At 46.5% G+C, this 15,436-nt stretch overlaps 1 long non-coding RNA gene across 2 annotated transcripts; it reads left to right on the top strand.

Annotated features, from left to right (window-relative positions):
• Positions 1–82: 82 nt before the first annotated feature.
• Positions 83–15,389, top strand: LOC135364697 (uncharacterized). Of its 2 annotated transcripts, XR_010412176.1 has the most exons (4): positions 83–6,108; positions 10,390–10,553; positions 13,458–13,568; positions 14,224–15,382. It is a non-coding gene; the product is annotated as an uncharacterized LOC135364697 (long non-coding RNA). The 2 variants fall into 2 exon arrangements; XR_010412175.1 differs by having other exon boundaries at positions 13,458–15,389.
• The last annotated feature ends 47 nt before the right edge of the window (positions 15,390–15,436 follow it).

Below are 15,436 nucleotides of genomic sequence, written 5' to 3' on the forward strand. Positions count from 1 at the left end.
GCTCGGCAGGGAGTCTGCTTCTCCCTCTGACCCTCCTCCCTCTCATGCTCTCTGTCTCTCATTCTCTGTCTCAAATAAATAAATAAAATCTTTAAAAAAAAAATGCACATTAAAATGACATGGAGATACATATCTCACCCTTGTGATTGGCACACATCTAAAATGTTGATAGCATACTCTGTTGGCCAGGCTGTGAGGAAACAGACACTCTGATATGCTGGGTACGGAAACGCAAACTGGGACAACCTCCACCATAGGAGATTTGGCAATATCTAGCTGGCACATCCAGCAATACCTTTTTATTATGCAATCCTGATATAAGAAGTGGTTGGGGTTAGAAGCCGACGTTCAAGAAAGAATTCTTGAGACGTCTTCTTTTTTTTTTTTTTTTTAAGATTTTATTTATTTATTTATTTGACAGAGAGAGACAGCTAGAGAGGGAACACAAGCAGGGGGAGAGGGACAGGGAGAAGCAGGCTTCCCGCGGAGCAGGGAGCCCAAAACGGGGCTCGATCTCAGGACCCTGGGATCATGACCTGAGCCAAAGGCAGACGCTTAACAACTGAGCCACCCAGGCGCAGAAGGAAGACGTCTTTTGTGCAGAACAGTGGTTTTATTAAAGCACGGGGATGGGACCCGTGGGCAGGAAGAGAAGCACTGGATTCATAAGGAGTGGCCCATTATATACTTTCAAGTTGGGAAGGGATTAGGGATAGCATGTCTCCAAGGAATTTGGGAGCACGGTTCCCAGGACCTTGAGGGGGCTAGCTATTGTTAGGAAAAGGTCATTTATTACTGTCCAATAAAACACTAGTCATGAGACCTTTCAGATGTATTTCGTTGGGTCATATGCTTGGAGAAGGATTAGCAACATGTATCTTGGGGGATAGGGATAAAGGAAGTTTCCAAAGGAATTTTTATTTATTTATTTTTAAAGATTTTCTTTATTCATTTGACAGAGAGAGAGACAGTGAGAGAGGGAACACAAGCAGGGGGAGTGGCAGAGGGAGAAGCAGGCTTCCCTCTGAGGAGGGAGCCCGATGCGGGGCTCGATCCCAGGACCTCGGGATCATGACCTGGCTGAAGGTAGATGCTTAACAACTGAGCCACCCAGGCGCCCCCAAAGGAATTTTTATATGTTAAAGTAGACTTACAGAATCCTAGGGGGTCGGGATAATGTTAAGCTATGATTGCCTTTTGCCCTTAGCAAAGTATTAACATGGAGGCAGCTGAGCTCCTAAAGGAATGTCCCTCTGCCTGTTTCAAGGACTTGTCAATGGGCTGCAAGTAGGAAGGAAATTTTTCTTCTGCTTTTGCTCCCACATCAATCCCACTTTTGGAAATCTATCCCAAAGATACTCCAGCAAAAATATGAAAAGGAATATGTGCTATTAAACACAGAATTATCTGTAAAAGCTGGAACTGTCAATAAGACTGCGGCACCTCCACACAAAGGAGTATTATGCAATTGTAAAGAGCAGTGAGGGGGCGCCCGGCTGGCTCAGTCCCTAGAGCATGTGACTCTTGATCTTGGGGTCTTGAGTTCAAGCCCCACCTTGGACTTAGAGCTGACTTAAAAAAAAAAAAAAAGGAATGAGGAATATGCTACTATGGAATGATCGTCAAGAAATACTTTCAAGTGAATAAAGTGAGGTGTAGGACATGTGCATGTGAATAGTATGCTCTTGTTTATCTAAAAAAGGAGCTGTAAATATATATATATATTTCTAACATAAAAATAATGGAAAAGGGGGCACCTTGGTGGCCCAGTTGGTTAAGTGTCTGCCTTTGGCTCAGGTCATGATCTCAGGGTCCTGGGATCAAGCCCTTCATCAGGCTCCCTGCTCAGTGGAGAGTCTGCATCTCCCTCTCCCTCCTCCCCCCTCCCCCCTGCTCTGTCTCTGTCTCTCAAATAAATAAATAAATAAATAAATAAATAAATAAATAAATAAAAAGATGGAAATATAAAATATAAACAGTATAATTAGGGAGAGGGAAGAATAAGGTGGAAAGGACAGGGATAGAAGACAAACTTTGAATATACCTTGTTTTGCAGAGTTGATTTTAGAACCATGTAAATATTTTAAATAACTATAAAATAAATTTAAAAGTGAAAGCAATTCAATTCCATTAAAAAACATATGAATTCTATTATTTTCAAAACAAAGGTTTTTTTTATTTTTTTATTTTTTAAGATTTTATTTATTTGTCAGAGAGAGAGAGCTCTGCCTGCTGCCCCTCCTCCCCCCCCAGGCAGAGGAAAAAAGTTTTTTTTTTAAAGAGAGAGTTGGCTACAATTCAAAAGCTACATAAATGAGTTAACACCTCTGCTTCCTCTCAGGCTAAGGTCTCATCTTTTCTTTCATGGGATGAAGTCTCCCTCTAGCGGAGGCTAGTTTTAGAACTAGTCCCCGAAACCCTGCACCACAAAGGAAATCTTTTGCTCATTGTCTCCTGCCCCCATCCTTAAATTACATAAGTACTAGAGTCACCAGCAGGAGGATGTGGTAGAAGATTCTGAGCAATGGGAGAGCAAAGAGTCAGGGACAGAGTCAAGCTTTAGAAGGAAGCTGGGGGAATGAGAAACAGGACAGACTCTGAGAGCCTTGAAGACTAGGGGGAGGAATTTCAGCTTCCTATGGGCGGAGCATTCCCACCGCCCGGGGCCAGAGCGAGGTGATTAACATGCTAATGTCACTGTGTCCTCGGGGGAACTAGGCAAGGCATTGCCTTAAGGGAAGCCCTGAGGAGAAGTGGAGGGGACGAATCGGGATTCTCAGGAATCAGCTAAAGTGTGATGGGGATGAATTCCAGGCATCCCTCCCATCCCTCAAGACTCTCTCAGAGCCTCGCTGACGTTGGGGTCGGATGCTGTGGTCCACTGGGTGAAAGTTTGGCCTTCCCCGAGATGGGTCAGGGGAAAAGCCCTGGCACAGCCTCTTCCGTTCCTGGTAGGGTGACCACAACTTGGTCCACACTGAAAGTGGCCTCTGGGGAGAATGATGGCAGGAGGATCCTTGTGTTCTGGCCACTCCAGGTCTCATCTGACTTCACCTACTGGAAATGACTCAGTGGAAAACTCCCTTGGCAGGGAAACCTTTCGAGTGGAGCCTCTTTTTTTTTTTTTTTTTTTTTAAGATTTTATTTATTTATTTGACAGAGAAAGACACAGCGAGAGAGGGAACACAAACGGGGAGTGGGAGAGGGAGAAGCAGACTCCCTGCCGAGCAGGGAGCCCGATGCGGGACTCGATCCCGGGACTCCAGGATCATGACCTGAGCCGAAGGCAGTTGCTTAACCAACTGAGCCACCCAGGCGCCCAAGTGGAGCCTCTTCTAACAGCTAGTCCGGTCTCTAAGAGTATGTGCCATGCTTCCCCATTGCATCACTCTGCAGTCTTACCCTTGGTCAACAATATTTGGGAGTTGCCAATTCAGTGTGTATCTGTAATCCCCTTTACCGTGTTCAGTAAGAATCAAAAAGAAATGAACACTAAAAACGGGCTAGTTTCCTAAGTTCATTTTCTGGTCCTATAAAATCTAACTCCTGAATTCAGCACTCTTTTGCTGTTTTACCCAGCGAGTGGGAGAAGGCCGTCCAGGAAATCGCACTCTGGAGTAATTATTTCCACCAATTCTCACACCTTTCTTTGTCCTGCCTTCACTTCTTCTCTTTAAAAGGTGGATTTCCAGACACACTGAAATTCTGTAGGGAGAACATTGGGCTAACTAGGTGTGGTAACCCTCCCCGGGTGCAAAATGCAACATATTTCTCCAGGAGTCCACGGAGGAGGAAGACAGCTGATGGAGAAAGCCTGTCTCTTTCCCCAAACAGGTTGCTGAAGGGCAGCCCCCAGATCATAATGTTTTCAGACCCTAATTTTTTTTTTAAAGATTTTATTTATTTATTTGACAGAGAGAGACACAGCGAGAGAGGGAACACAAGCAGGGGGAGTGGGAGAGGGAGAAGCAGGCTCCCCGCAGAGCAGGGAGCCTGATGCGGGACTCGATCCCAGGACCCTGGGATCATGACCTGAGCTGAAGGCAGTCGCTTAACCAACTGAGCCACCCAGGCGTCCCCTAATTTTTAATATAAAAAAAGTCTTATGAACTTTATGCAATGGAACATTATTCAGCTTTAAAAAGGCAGGACATTCTGGCATATGCCACAACATGGATGAACCTTGAGGACTTGGTGCTCAGTGAAATAAGCCAGACACAGAAAGACAAGTAGTGAATGATCCCATTTCTTAGGAGTACTTAGTCAAAATCCTGGAGACAGGAAGTAGAATGGTGGTGGTCGGGGTGCTTGGATGGCTCAGTCGGTTAAGTTCCCGACTCTTGATTCCCACTTGGGTCATGATCTCAGGGTCACGAGATGAACTCTGTGCCGGGCTCGTGCTGGATGCAAAGCCTGCTTCGGATTCTTTCTCCCTCTGCCTGCACCCCTCCTCCCCCGTCTATGATGGTTGCCTGGCAGTATGAATGTACTTAATACCTCTGAACTCTACGCTTAAAAAGGGTTCAGACGGTAAGCTTTCTGTTACGTATTTTACCGCAGTAAAAGAATGGAAGAAAAACAAGTAGTGTGCACTGTGCACTTCAGCGGGGACTGCCAAGGAGTATGGGGCGGCCGGTACCGGAGACCGACGCGGCCGAGGCGCTCTCGCCTCCCGCTCCCCGGCGCCCGCAGGACCCCTGGGTCCAGAGCTGCTGCCTTCCTCCCCCCGCACGCAGACATGCCGCGATCGTCACTCAGGCCCACAGCGCTCCTGACTTTCCCCCTTGCCTTTTCCTTTTGTCCGGAACTGGGCACAGAGTCAGCAACTTCCTAAAAAGTCCGGGTCAGACGACTTTCATCATCATCATCATTTTTCGAGCCATTAAAATATACCAGTGTTTTAACCTCCTTCCCCAGCAACCGCGAGTAAAACTGATGAGGACTAGGAACAGAGAAACGTTCACCTTTAGCCCAGACGCTGACGAGTAGCCCGCGTGGTTCTGGTGAGAATCCAATACGTGCTGGGTGCTAAGTTCTTAAGATTTTTTTTAGAATTATGTTTTATTTATTTGAGAGAGAGAGTGAATGAGAGAGAGCACGAGCGGGGGTGGGGGGGAGCAGCAGGCAGAGGCAGAGGGAGAAGCAGGCTCCCCACTGAGCAGGGAGCCTGACATGGGGCTCGATCCCAGGACCCTGAGATCATGACCTGAGCCGAAGGCAGACGCTTAACGACTGAGCCACCCAGGCGCCCAAGATATTATTTATTTATTTGACAGAGAGAGACATAGAGAGAGAGGGAACACAAGCAGGGGGAGGGGGAGAGGGAGAAGCAGGCTCCCCACTGAGCAGGGAGCCTGACATGGGGCTCGATCCCAGGACCCTGGGATCATGACCTGAGCCGAAGGCAGACGCTTAACGACTGAGCCACCCAGGCGCCCAAGATATTATTTATTTATTTGACAGAGAGAGACATAGAGAGAGAGGGAACACAAGCAGGGGGAGGGGGAGAGGGAGAAGCAGGCTCCCCGCAGAGCAGGGAGCCTGACATGGGGCTCGATCCCAGGACCCTGGGACCATGACCTGAGCCGAGGGCAGCCGCCCAATTGACCGAGCCACCCAAGCGCCCCTGGGTGCTAAGTTCTTACAGGGTCTCACGCCTGCCTGTGCATCGCACCCACAGTTGCTACAGAAAGTAGTTTGCCAGTAGACATTCAAAGACACATTCATGATCGAACCCGCCCCGCACGTGTCCCGCCCCTCCCCCCTCCCCCCTCCCCCCTCCTCCTCCCTCCCCCCTCCCCGCTCCCCCGCCCGCCCCGAGCGCTAAGCTTGTCAGGCCAGCTTGACGAAGCCAAAGCTCAGCCCTTTCTGCCCCAAGGGTCCTGTCCCCGTGCTACTTAAATAAACTTGCTAAGTTGCAACCCTAAAACGTCTCAAGAATTCTTTTTGTCCATCATGCTTGACGATCTCGCAACAAACTGAGAACAGCATTTGTACGTTTTACGTAGGAGAAGACGGAAGCACAGGAAGGTGAAACGTCTGCCCACAGCTGCGCAGCTGGGAAGTTGCGGAGCCAGCTGTCACCATCCAAACCGCCTGTTCCTCAAGGTCCGAGACTCTGAAATCCAAAGTCTCCAGCCCTCCTTTAATCTGATTGCCTTAATGGCGGTGAAACAGGCTTTTTTCCTACGGGAATTCTCAGACGTTTAACGTCGTACGTGCGCGGAGACCCCGAGAGTGGGAGAGGGAGGTGACAGAAGTACCTCCTCTACTTACCCGACTGCTGGACCTCTTTTGCACTGAGCATCTCAAGGAACTTTCTCAGCTGAAATGTTGCAAAACTTTGCATGTAATATGCAATGCTGCTTTGTCTCTTTCAACTACTTTAAAAGAGTATATGAGTTATTTTCTCTCATTTAGAAAAATTTAAAAATTGAGGTAGTGAGAAACCTAGTAATTTGTCCAAGGCCAGAACCAGCGAATTTTGGAGCTGAAATTAGAACCTAGGTCCTCTGGCCATAATTTCAGGGTTTTTTGTTTTGTTTTGTTTAATTACAGAAGGAATATGTTCTCACTCTAGCAAATCAAACAGAGATGTACAAAGAAAGCCACATGCAGGGCTCCTGGGTGGCTCAACTGGTTGAGCGTTCGACTTCTTGATCTCAGCTTGGGTCCTGAAATCAAGCCTCCATGCTGAGCATGGAGCCTGCTTAAGATTCTCTCTTGCCCGCTCCCTCTGCTCCTCCCCATCCCCCACTCATGCTCTCTTTCTTTCTCTAAAATAATAATAATAACAATATAAATTTTTAAAAAGAAGAAGAAGAAAAAAGAAAGCCATACACAGCATTCCAATCTCATCTTCCTTGGGTAAAAAAACTGTTCTAGTTAGAATAGATTTGGCTGCAAGTGACAGCAAATCCAAAATAAGAATGGCTTAAAATATATAGAAGTCTATTTGCCCCTATATAAAAGCCCAAAGGTATGCGGTCCAGGGTTGTTCAGGGTCCTAGGCTCCTTCCAGCTCACTCTCATCCATCCCAAGGACAGGACCCTGATCTTCAGGACGCATAGCAGCTGTTTTTGAAGGAATGATCCCTGAAACTCTCACACAGAGATATTTCCACTTACATCTCATTGCCTGAACTTCATCACAGCTGCAAATGTAACAGGCCAGGCCAGGAAATAAGAGTTTTTATTCCGAGAGGCTACATGCCCAACTAAAAACTATTACATTATTACATTATTAACTCTAGTCACCATGCTGTACACCACTTCCCTAGAACTTATTTTATAATGGAAAGTTTATGCTCTGTGACCTCCTTAACCCTTTTTGTTCACCCCCAACTTCTACCTCTGGCTACCACCAGGCTGCTCTCTGTATCTATGAGCTTGGATTGTTTGTTTTTTAGATTCTACATATAAGTGACCTCCATGTTGTCACAAATGGCAAGATTTAATTCTTTTCTATGGCAAACTAATATTCCATTACACACACACACACACACACAATCTTCTTTATCCTTTCATCCATCAATGGGGACTTAGGTTGTTTTCCTGCCTTGGTTATTGGGAATAACACTGCAATGAACATGAAGGTGCATACATCTTTTCGAGTTAAGTGTTTTTGTTTTCTTTGGATAAATACCCAGAATGAATTGCTAGATGATATTGTAGTTCTATTTTTTTTTTAAGATTTTATTTATTTATTTGAGGGAGAGAGAGAGAGAGAGCATGAGTGGAGGGGGGTGGCAGGCAGAGGGAGAAGCAGGCTCCCCGCTGAGCAGGAAACCCTCGTGGGGCTGGATCCCAGGACCCTGAGATCATGACCGGAGCTGAAGGCAGACGCTTAACCAACTGAGCCCCCCGGGCGCCCCTGTAGTTCTATTTTTAATTTTTTGAGGAACCTCCACAGTGGCTGTACCAATTTACATTCCCACCAGCACTGCAAGTGCACGAAGAGGTTCCCTTTCCTCCACATGCTCACTAGCACTTGTTATCTCTTGTCTTCGTGATGATGGTCATTCTACCAGGTGCGAAGTCATATTTTATTGTGGTTTTGATTTGCATTTCTCTGATGATCTGTGATGTTGAGCATCATTTCATATGCCTGATGGCCATCTGTATATCTTTTTTGGAAAAATGTCTGTTCTCAGATCCTCTGCCCGTTCTTTAATTCGAATGTTTGGTTTTTTGCTATTGAGTTGTATGAGTTCTTTATATATTTTGAATATTAACCCCTTGTCAGGTATATGATTTGCAAATATTTTCTCCCATTCGATAGGTTGCCTTTTCATTTTGTTGATGATTTCCTTTGTTGTGCAGAAGCTTTGGTCTGCTGTATTCCCACTTGTTTATTTTTGCTTTTCTTGCCTTTGCTTTTGGAATCAGATCCAAAAAGTTATCACCAACCTTGATGTTAAGGAGTTTACCATTTATGTTTTCTTCTGGGAGTTTCACAGTTTCAGGTTGGCTAAATAACTGTCCTTGTTATGTATTCTTCCAAATTGTTAGGTCTTCTTGTACTATACACATTACTCTGCAACTTGCCTTTTTCATTTAACATATCTATGAGAGATCAGAGTCCTTAGTTGAAAGAAACACAGACTAACTCTGGCCAATTCAGAAGAAAAGTAGCTTATTAAAGGACATTGTGTAGCTCATACATTTTCTGGGAAAGTTGGAGGATTAGACTTGAAGTTACTAGATTTTTTTTTTTTAAGATTTTATTTATTTATTTGACAGAGAGAGACACAGCGAAAGAGGGAACACAAGCAGGGGGAGTGGGAGAGGGAGAAGCAGGCTTTCCACGGAGCAGGGGGCCCGATGTGGGGCTCAATCCCAGGACCCTGGCTGGGATCATGACCTGAGCCCAGGGCAGATGCTTAACGACTGAGCCACTCAGGCGCCCCTTGAAGTTACTAGATTTTAAATCATTCCTCATCATCCTGCAAAATTGGTCCCCGGAACTGCCCCTGTCACTGGGCACCCCACTGCGGCTTGCATGTGTGACTCGCCGGTGCGCTCCCGGCTGGCTCCGTGCACACATGGGCTGTGCAGTTGCCCACGGCCCTGCACTTACAAAGGCCGTGCTCTTGGCTTCATATTCTGCTGTTTCCATCTTGAAATTCCCAATACTGTTTGAACAAGGGGCCCCGCATTTTCATTTCGCACTGGGCCCTACAAGTCAGGCGGTCAGTCCTGGTGCTGGACATCGGGTGCTGCTATCAGGGCCACTGTTGCTATGACTCTAGAAACTGGATGAAGGGGCGCCTGAGTGGCTCAGTTGGTTAAGCGACTGCCTTCGGCTCAGGTCATGATCCCGGAGTCCCGGGATCGAGTCCCGCATCGGGCTCCCTGCTCAGCGAGGAGCCTGCTTCTCCCTCTGACCCTCCCCCTCTCATGTACTCTCTCTCATTCTCGCTCTCTCAAATAAGTAAATAAATCTTTAAAAAAAAAAATAGAAACTGGATGAAGTTGTCCCTGTGGCCATTGACCCTCAACCAAGACTCATTCACCATCCTCCCTGCCACTCTCCCTCACCTGTTCCCAGTTCAAGATGTGGGACCACAGCATCTAGACTGCAGATTTTCCAGCTGCAATGGGAGCTAGAAAAATGAATAATATTTTTTGGTGGGAGGAAACTGCATCCTCTAAGGCGGACGTGGGGGGTAGTCCCCCAAATACAGGAAGTAGGTTCAGAGGCTCAAGAGCCAAATGGAAGCACAGATGCTCAACAGGGTAGAACCACGAGTGTATATAGATTCGTCTCATTCTTTGGCATAACTGTCCACTACTCTATCGTGGAGACGCACTATAACTTAGTCATCACCCTGCTGATGGGCATTCACGGTATTTCCACTTTTTTGCTACCACAGTGTTGTAACAGACGTCGTTATACATTTGTCCTTCTGTACTTGGGATTTGATTTCAGGAAGCTAGATTCTTAAGAGTGGGGTAGCTGGACAAAAGTGAGTATGTATGTCTCTGTTTAGTATTTACTGCCAGATCACTTTTTAAAAAATATAGTAATTTACAGTCCCACCAGCAACATACAAAAGTGCCTTTTTCTTCCATCCTTTCTATCACTCTTTTCATTTTATCAGCCTGATGAGTGAAAAATATCTCAGTATTCTTTTCATTTCTGGTCTCTTGACTACTAGCACCTTTTCATGTGTTTATTAGCTACATGGAATTCCTTTTTTATAGATTACCTAGTCATATCCTTTCCTCATTTTTCTTTTGTTTTCTTCCTTTTTCTTATCAATTTATAGGTACTCTTTGTGTATTAGAGATACTCTTTATCAGTCATACATGTTAGATTATTTCTCAGAGCACGTTTCTAGTTTTTTTCCCCATGGTATGCTATCTTTTTTTTTTTTTTTTTGGCAGAGAGAAACACAGCGAGAGAGGGAACACAAGCAGGGGGAGTGGGAGAGGGAGAAGCAGGCTTCCTGCTGAGCAGGGAGCCCGATGCGGGGCTCGATCCCAGGACGCTGGGATCATGACCTGAGCCGAAGGCAGACGCTTAACGACTGAGCCACCCAGGTGCCCCGGTATGCTATCTTTTGTCTTAATTTTTTTTAAAAGGTAGTTAAATGTCTTTTCCTTTATGACTTCTCATTTTATTATTCTTTTTTTTTTTTAAGATTTTATTTATTTATTTGAGAGAGAGAATGAGATAGAGAGAGCATGAGAGGGGGGAGGGTCAGAGGGAGAAGCAGGCTCCTCGCTGAGCAGGGAGCCCAACGTGGGACTCGATCCCGGGACTCCAGGATCATGACCTGAGCCGAAGGCAGTCACTCAACCGACTGAGCCACCCAGGCGCCCCATCATTTTATTATTCTTGCTTAAGAAAGTTTCATCATACATTTCTGTGTTGATTGTTACAATAAGCATATATTTCCTTTGTAAAAAAAACATACTTTTTTAAAAAGAAAAAAAAATTTAAAGACCACAAAAGAGTATGCTGAAGACCTGTATTCTTAGGTCCAAATCTATTACCAACTAGTTATAACCTTGGGCGAGTCACCAAGCCTCTGCGTATCTCCTTGTCTTAGTTTTACAAGTGGGGGATAATAGCACCCACCCTGCTGACTTCACAGAGTCCCCATAAAGATAAAATCAGATTTTAAAAAAGGAAAGGTTTGAAAAGTATAAATATGGGTTATAAAAATATAAGGTATTGGGGTGCCTGGTTGGCTCAGTCTATGGAGTGTGCAACTCTTGATCTCAGGGTCATGAGTTCAAGCCCCATGTGGGGTGTGGAGATTACTTAAATAAAACTTAAAAAAATAAAAATATAAGCTTTTAATGGGGCGCCTGGGTGGCTCTGTCGTTAAGCATCTGCCTTCGGCTCAGGTCAGGATCCCAGCATCCTGGGATCGAGCCCCATGTCGGGGTCCCTGCTCAGCAGGAAGGCTGCTTCTCCCTCTCCAGCTTCCCCGCTGCTTGTGTTCCCTCTCTCACTGTCTTCCTCTGTCAAGGAAATAAATAAAATCTTAAAAAAAATAAGGTATTTTTATTATCATGTATTTTCCCTCTTTACTTGAAAGGAAATTTGATGACTAAAAAGACCACTAGATTAGGAAGTCATGTTCCATCTTATGCCAATTACTAAGCGGTGTGCTTCTGAGCAGCTCAGTTAGCTTCTGCAAGATTCACTTTCCTCGTCCTTAAAATAAAAGAGTTGGTCTCTAACTTTCCTTCCAGCTTTAAGCATCTGAAAATATTACAGCGAAATTTCTAACAAGAAAGTTATGTGAATTTTTTTGTATTAAAGGTATATTCTTGGGACGCCTGGGTGGCTCAGTCGGTTAAGCGTCTGCCTGCCTTTGGCTCAGGTCATGATCCCAGGGTCCTGGGATTGAGTCCCACATCGGGCTCCTTGCTCAGCGGGGAGCCTGCTTCTCCCTCTGCCTGCCTCTGTCTCTCTCTCTCTGATAAATAAACAAAATCTTAAAAAAAAAAAAAAGGTATATTCTTAGGATCAAGTGTTTAACGATGTATCTAAAAGATACGTAAAAGGAGAATGGGTTGGCAGAGGACAACTGTGCATGCATGGACACTCGTTAGGAGTCGTCTGCAGTAGTTTGGGTGAGGGATGATGGTGGACTGAAACAGGATGAGAGCAAAGGAAACAAGTGAATTAGGCTTAAAAGTCTCACCTGATCATTTGGTCCACCTTGAGGTGTTAAGTCACAGCAAGCACTGATATGATGGATAGATACAGGTACAAAAGGTTTAGAGCAAAACCAAAATTAATCTATTTCCCCTCCTGATCCAAATGTGTTCTCCAATTTTATTTCTTAATACCAAGGCTCTTTCTAGTGCAGTCTAATATTTTGACATAAGTAGTGGCTCACGATTTACTCTTTGTACTCAAATATGCGGGATGGGGGGAGGTAGCATATTTTATAACTGATCTAACTTTGTTCCTAAGCCTCTGTCCCACAAGATGGGGAGAAATAGGGGAAATTGTAACTGTCCAATTTAAGATCTCTCAGTTTCTTCTTGTTTTTCATAGTAGTGGTGATTGTGTCTCCAAAGAGACCACATCAGTATCTCCCATCCCATAAGCTCTTTTGCAGTGTGACCCCAAGCATCTACCCTTCAAGAGTTGGAGTCTGTTTCCTTTCCCTTTGAATTCTTGTTCCCTTTCCCTGTGACTTGTTTCGACCTATAGAATGGGATGGAAGCACTAATATGTAGCTTCTGGGGTACAAGCCTTAACAGATCTGTGGCTTCTGTCTGCCTTGGTTGGAATGTTTCTTCTTGGAAGTCAGTTGCCTGTAAGAACTCCAGTCACCTTGCCAGAGACAGAGGCCATGGTGGAGAGAAGCCTAAAGCTATCTTGAATGTTCCAGCTCAAGCCAAGCTCCCATCAGAATAGCCCAGCTGAGCCCCAGCCAATCAAAAGAACCATGAGAAATAGTAAATTATTTTAAGCCACTAAACTTTGAAGTGGTTATATAGAAATAGATAACCAAAACATAGTGTTTTGGGGTTAACTCAGTCCCTCTTGGTAAATATTTGGTCTCTCGTCACTCCTCTTAATTTTTCATGAAGGTTGTAGCATGATATTCCACACCACCTGCCCTTTTTTTTTTCCTCCGAAAGATTTTATTTATTCATTTGAGAGAGAGAGAGCATGAGTTGGGGGGTGGGGCACAGAGTGTGAGAAGCAACTCCCTGCTGAGCAGGAAGCCCAATGTGGGGCAGGATTCCAGAACCTTGGGGGTCACGACCTGAGCCGGAGGCAGATGCCTGAGCCCCCCAGGCACCCCACCACATGCTCTTCTTAAATGTGATGTTGACACTCCTCCCATTGAGTGGTGGAGTCTATATTCTCTCTTGTATTAGGGTGGGCCTCTGACTAAGGTGTAAGTGATACAGAGTTTAAAAAAAAAAGATGATCTCCTCTGCTTGATGCTCTTGGGATGCTCTCTCTTGGAACCCAGCCACCCTGATGTGAGGAAGCAGACCCTATGGAGAGGCCACGTGTAAGTGTTCCCACTGGAATGCAGCCAACAGCCAGCCTAACCTCCCAGCATGTGAATGAGTGACTCCAGGTAATGCCAGCACCAGCCTGTTAAGTCACCGCTAGGCTCTGTCTTCCCGCTCAAGTCCCAGAGATTTTGGAACAGAAACTGTCCCCCCTCGACTCTTTCACAGTTCTTTTTTTGTTTTTTAAGATTTTATTTATTTATTTGACAGAGAGATAGAGAGCACAAGTAGGCAGAGTGGCAGGCAAAGAGGGAGAAGCAGACTCCCCGCTGAGCAGGGAGCCCGATGCAGGGCTCAATGCGGGGCTCGATCCCAGGACTCTGCGATCATGACCTGAGCCGAAGGCAGACACTTAACCGACTGAGCCACCCAGGCGCCCCTACTCTTTCCCAATTCTTGACCCTGGAGTGGTTTGTTACACAGCAGTAATCAGAACATTCCGTCAAGGTGGCGTCTAGGTGAATGAGGAACTGTCATGGTAGCAGAGAAAGGCAGACAACCTCAGCTCCCTGTGGCTGGCCTCGGGGACCTTACTGCTCTTGGCTGTGTTGGCCTTGTCCCTGGGGACTTTCTGCTGAGTTGCAGCTGTTCTGCTGGGCCTTTTGGAGTCTCATCCTGACAGTAACTAATTCACCCATTTTCCTCTAGTTGCAAAGTCCCTGCCCAACCAGCTGCTCTGTCTCATTTCCTTGTTTACAAAAGACGTTTGTTCTTATCTAGGTGTCTTCCTGTGGAAGGAGATAGGAGTCCAGTCTTCAGAAGCCATTCTTCTCTTCCTCCCCCCAAAACTCCCACTGTGGCTGGATTAGCTGGATAGCTGGGTGTTTTTTAATCCATTTCCTCAGGAGCAGGAGGACCTGATTCCTTCCAGCACCGGCCCCACCGCAGGGTTTCACGGGAATATTTGGGCATGTCCTGCAAGGGGTGTAGGAAGGAGCAGCAGCATGCATTGCTGGCACCCCGACCTCAGTCTCCTGCAGGTTTCCCCGCCGCCTCACCTTGTAGTCAGAAGGGGCGAGCCACCTCTTCCAGCGCAGGGCAGGGGCTCACATTCATTCCCTTGTCTGACTTGGACCTCACAGCTGCCCTCTCCAGGGACCCCAAGACAAAGTGCATTATTTGTAGGGCTGATCTCTCCTGAAGCTCCAATTTAAAAAGGGATTTTTGGACAATCAGTATAAATGACCAGAGTTTGGATCTTGCCCATGCATCGCTAGAATGGACCTCCTGCATGTCCCTTTACAACTTTATTATTTCTTCATCTGTTGCATTTTGATGGTGATTATCTCCTAAGATTGTTAAAATGATTAAATGACTTTGTAAATCACTTAGTCTGATACAAGGTAAATGTAAAACAAAAATTAGTCACTATGATTAAAAAATGTATATTAGCAAATTCAAGACTCTGCAAGCTGTTTAGAGAACTGCTGCACTCTCCTAAACCAGACTTTCCCCCGTTGCTCCGTCCATAGAATCCTTTTAAATAGCACACCTATATCAGAGGGATCAGGGCGGTTTAGGGTGGAGACGGAGGAGCCGAGCGAACGGGACCGGGCGGGACACGACCACGCAGGAGTGCCGGGTGTCCAGGTCTGTGGACCGCCACTCCCCTCGGGACGGGCCGGGTCCCTCCCGGCGCCTGGGCCTGAGCCACGGACGCCTGCAGAGGCAGCGGGGCTGCGGACTGGGACCTGCCCCTTCTCCCCATCCCAGCCGCGACAGCCGGCTCTGCTCTGCTTCCCTTCCGCGGCGTGTTGCCCGTTTCGCGTCACCCTGCTCTCACTGCCGGGAACCGACACCAGCCCTTCCCCACCTTCCGGTCGTGACTCAGCCTCACTGACGGGAAGCCTACCGACCCGCGGGGGCGGGCACCCGAGGGGGAGCGGGGGTGTCCGCGGGCGGCAGGCGGGCGGGGCACGGGCGTGACCGGGGG

Source organism: Mirounga angustirostris, unplaced genomic scaffold (assembly GCF_029215605.1).
Source record: "Mirounga angustirostris isolate CCGP_5_RB_7025 unplaced genomic scaffold, mMirAng1.0.hap1 SCAF_6, whole genome shotgun sequence".
Classification (NCBI taxonomy): domain Eukaryota; kingdom Metazoa; phylum Chordata; class Mammalia; order Carnivora; family Phocidae; genus Mirounga; species Mirounga angustirostris.